The sequence below is a fragment of the Otolemur garnettii genome, unplaced genomic scaffold, assembly GCF_000181295.1.
Source record: "Otolemur garnettii isolate 467f Iridium unplaced genomic scaffold, OtoGar3 scaffold00077, whole genome shotgun sequence".
NCBI classification, from domain to species: Eukaryota; Metazoa; Chordata; class Mammalia; order Primates; family Galagidae; genus Otolemur; species Otolemur garnettii.
In genome coordinates, this window is record NW_003852472.1 from 8280738 (window position 1) to 8285415 (window position 4678).

Sequence of the window (4678 nt, forward strand, 5' to 3'; positions counted from 1 at the left end):
GCGCCTTAGCCACTTGAGCCCCAGGTGCGGAGCCAAAAAATCACTTTAAAGAAAAGAAACAAGGTATCAATCACCTGCACTTGCTGGCTAAGATGCCCGGGAGGGTAGCAGAGAAACACCAGGTAGTCAGACATACTCATCACGTGTTCAATACAAAATAAACAGCTCCTCTTCCACGTCACTATCCGTCCTGCCCCAGGTGATTGGACCATCATGGACATTCTTACTTCTACTCAAAACCAAGATGGATACTACGGAAGCAGAGGCTATACAGCTGGCTCACTACGATATCTTCTATTTTACAGATAAATGAGTAGAGTCTTCTTTGCCTTGCTTCCAGAAAACGAACCTTTTCCAGAAATAGGCTTACAAAAGTGTTCTTCAAAGTATCTCAACCCAGCTTCAACAGAAAATTTCTGCCAATTACATTAGCCCACATCACAAAATCTCAAAACCAGAGATGTTGGCGTGGATGTGGAGAAAAGGGAACGCTTCTATATTGCTGGTGGGAATGCAAACTAATACATTCCTTTTGGAAAGATGTTTGGAGAACAGTTAGAGATCTAAAAATAGACTTGCCATTTGATCTTACAATTCCTCTGCTAGGTATTTATCTGGAAGACCAAAAATCACTTTATAACAAAAGATATATGTACCAGAATGTTTATTGCAGCACAATTCATAATTGCTAAGTCATGGAAGAAGCCCAGTGCCCAATGACACATGAATGGATCAATAAATTGTAGTATATGTACACCATGGAATATAATGCAGCCTTAAAGAAAGATGAAGACTTTACCTCCTTCATGTTTACATGGGTGGAGCTGGAACATAATCTTCTGAGCATAGTATCTCAAGAATGGAAGAAAAAGTATCCAATGTACTCAGCCCTACCATGAAACCAATTTATAGCTTTTTTATGAAAGCTATAACCCAATTATAGCCCAAGAAGAAGGGGAAAGGGGAGAGAGAAGGGAAGGGAGAGGGAGGATAGTGGAGGGAGGATAATTGGTGGGACCACACCTACGGTGCATCTTACAAGGGTACATGTGAAATTTACTAAATGTAGAATATAAATGTCTTAACACAATAACAAAAAAAAAAAAGAAAGAAAGAAAACTTCTGCCAATTAACTCCACCCTCATCTCCCAAACGCATGCTCATCAAGAACAGAGATGAGAACACCACCACCCAAAACAGACTTTCTAACAACTAGTCCAGTGTTAAATCTTTTAGTCCAGTGATTTCCAACCGATGTGTCTACACACGTAAGTGCACAGTACTGGCCTCTCTTGATATACTTATTTTCCTAGGAGTGCAATAGAAATTAGTATTGTCAATGTCCCTGGTGCTGCTACCTCATTTCTAATAAATTGCAGAATCTCAGACACAGAAAAGACATCAGGGATCATCTGGACCAATCTCCCCACCTTTTGCTAGGCCAGAGGTCAGTAAACTCAGTAAACAGTATACAGTATAAAAGCCACATGTGTAGAGATTACATATCCCTCCCTTGCAAGGTCAGGACATGTAATCTGTCTCAGCTATGCCCCTCTGCCACTCTAACACAAAGCAGCTATGACAAGAGATACATAAATAAGCATGGTCGTATTCCCAAAACCCTTATTTAAAAACAACACAGGCAGCAGGCTAGGTCTGCCCAGTGAACCAGTTTGCTGATCTCCATACTAGACTCTCCTTTATAACTTCTCCTTAGACCCTCATAGTTTTTGACAATAAGTCTCATGTCAGAAATGTACTGCCTCCCAAACACACCCATTCCATCTTCACATAAAATCTAACCACAACTGCTGTAAATTTGGCTCTGTGACCTTGGGAAACTTCAAAAGTTCTCCTCAATAAACAATGGATCCATTCATGATGGCCACTAGGGCTAGAAAATTAACTCGACACATTTCCCTAACCCCAGAGAGACGGCAATCCCCAGCGAGAGGAATGGAGAGACAGAGACAGATACTTAAAGTGGTAAAGCTTCAATGAAAGGCTTTAGGAATACAATAGGAAGCCACGCAGCCTGGCTCAAAACCCATGGGAGGCTGCCTGAATGAGACTTAGCCAAATACTGAGGCTAAACTGGGCAGCCTAGGAGAAGTCAGGTGGGAAATTTGCTGATATTAGAAGGGCAAGGTTACTCAGGCAAGCAGCAGGAGGCCAGTGGCAATCATAAGCAAGTCAGAAATTACCAGTAGATAAAAAATAAAGCATACAGCCTGGGGAGATAAGGCTACAGAAGAAGATGTGGACCAGACTGTACAGGGCCTTTTTTTTTTCTTTTTTGAGACAGTCTCACTAGGTCACCCTTGGTAGAGTGCTGTGGCATCATAGTTCACAGCAACCTCAAATTCGTGGGCTCAAGCGCTTCTCCAGCCTCCCAAATAGCTGGGACCACAGGTGCCTGCCACAGTGCCCAGCTATTTTTAGAGATGAGGTCTCACTCTGACTCAGGCTGGTCTTGAACTCGTGAGCTCAGGCGATCCACCCACCCCAGCCTCCCGGAGTGCTAGGATTACACCCGGCTCTGTATAGGATCTTATATGTCCCAGAGAGAGAGGGTGGGAAGCTTCTGAAGTCATCTAAACAGAGAAATAATATAAATCTGTATCACAATAGCTCACTCTACTGGGAAATTAGAAGATCATTTCAGGAAGCTGACTGTAGACAAGGATAACTGCGAATAACTTACTGACTGCAGTCCTCTAGGGAAGAGAAGATACTGGCCTGAACAAGTACGGATTGTAAAAATGACAAAGAGCAACAGGAGAGCAGAAAATGGGAAGTTCAAACTTGTTTGTCTTTTGGCAAATATTTTCAGCACCCAGGATACCAGTGTGGCTAGAGCTTGTTAAGAGAGAGATTAGCAGTTTAAAGGTGAAGAAATTCAAGAGTCAGATTAGGTGCAAAGATCATGCTAAGAAATACAGCTTTTACTAAAACACAATGGAAAATCCCTTAAAGCTTTAAAATGGGAGTAACATGATCTGACTTGTGTTTTTTGAGATCACTCTGAAAGCTGGATGGAGAGATGGAAGGACAAGAGTGGAGACCAGATAGGAAGTTCCCACAGTTGTCTGGTCAAGAAATATGGCTGGAACTTGCAGGTTAGCAGTAGAGATGGAAGGAAATTGATGGAGCTGAGATATTTTAGGCCAGAGATCAGCAAACTATGGTCCATAGGCCAAATCCAGCCAGCCCTGAGCCAAATCTCAACATGACAATTCATTAACACATTGCCTATGGCTGTGTTCTAGATTCAGTGGCAGAGCTGATAAGTGCAACAGAAACCACATGGCCCACAAAGCTGGAAATATGTAATAGCTGGCCCTTTACCAGACAAAGGAGTTTGAACATTCAATCATCTGCTCTCCTGTTACTCTTTAGTCCTGGCCAGTATCTTCTCTTCCTGAGAACACTGCAGTTGTCGTTCACAGGTATTCACAGGGGTCAGAAAGTTTGCGGATCCCTGTTTCAGACAAAGAACCAGCCACACTTACTGAGTAATTAAATGCAGAGATGAGGAAAAGGAAGGAAACCAGAAGGGCTCTCCGGTTTCTTTTTTAAGCAATGGAGACAGTGGTGATGTTTATTAAGACAAGAAACGCTAGCTGAACCAGGCGGGGAGAGTGGAAACGAGAAGCTCCATTTTGGATGTGTGAAGTATGTGATGTCTCAGACGTACAAATATAAATTTTAAAGAGGCCGCTGCAATATATGAGAATGGTATTCAGGGTAGACCTTAGAGACAGAAATTCAAATATATGAGAATAACTGGCAATATCAGCAGTGTTTAAAGCCATGAAACTAGATGAGATACCAGAAAGAAAATATCAGCAAAGAAACAACCCAGGGCGGTGCCCGTAGCTTAGTGGGTAGGGTGCCGGCCACAGATACCTAGGCTGGGGCGGGTTCGAACTCAGTCCGGGCCTGCTGACTACTGCAACAACAACAACAAAAAATATATAGCCAGGTGTCAAGGCAGGCACCTGTAGTCCCAGCTACTTGGGAGACTGAGGCAATAGAATGGTTTAAGCCCAAGAGTTTGAGGTTGCTGTGAGCTGTGATGCCGCCTCACTCTACCCAGGGCGACAGCTTGAGACTCTGTCTCAAAAAAATAAGAAAGAAAGAAAGAAAACAACCCCGCACAAAAAACCCTGAAACAATGGATTCAGGTTGTTTCCAGATACCCAAACATGTGGAGGTTTCTGGAAGGCAATGTGCCCTGAGAGAGCGTAGAAATTCCCCACCCCTTCCCCTATACCCTGCCCTATTCATCTCTTCATCTGGTGTTTATTGGTTTCCTTCATAATAAGCCAGTGATATCTTTTATAATAAGCCAGTAAACCTAAGTTAAGTGTTTTCCTGGATTCTGTGAGACACTCTCGCAAATTAATTGAACCCAAGGAGAAGGTTGGGCAGTGTTTTTCAACCTTTTTTATCTCATGGCCCACTTGAACCTACAGTTAAACTTCCACAGCACATTTAAATTATGTTGATACGAAAAAAGAATTTTAAAAAAGAGTATATTCACTATGCTTTGACTGTCTTTCAAAAATAATTTAATTAATGGTCATTAGGCTCGGCGCCTGTGGCTCAAGCGGATAAGGTACCAGCCACATACACCTAAGGTGGCAGGTTCGAATCCAGCCTGGGCCTGCCAAAC

The 4678-nt window shown here is 42.8% G+C and overlaps 1 protein-coding gene across 1 annotated transcript in view; it reads right to left on the reverse strand.

The window, feature by feature from the left end:
• Window positions 1–4678, reverse strand: part of LOC100942622 (S-adenosyl-L-methionine-dependent tRNA 4-demethylwyosine synthase) — a 196065-nt gene that overhangs the window by 171770 nt on the left and 19617 nt on the right. The gene's annotated exons all lie outside the window — the stretch shown is intronic.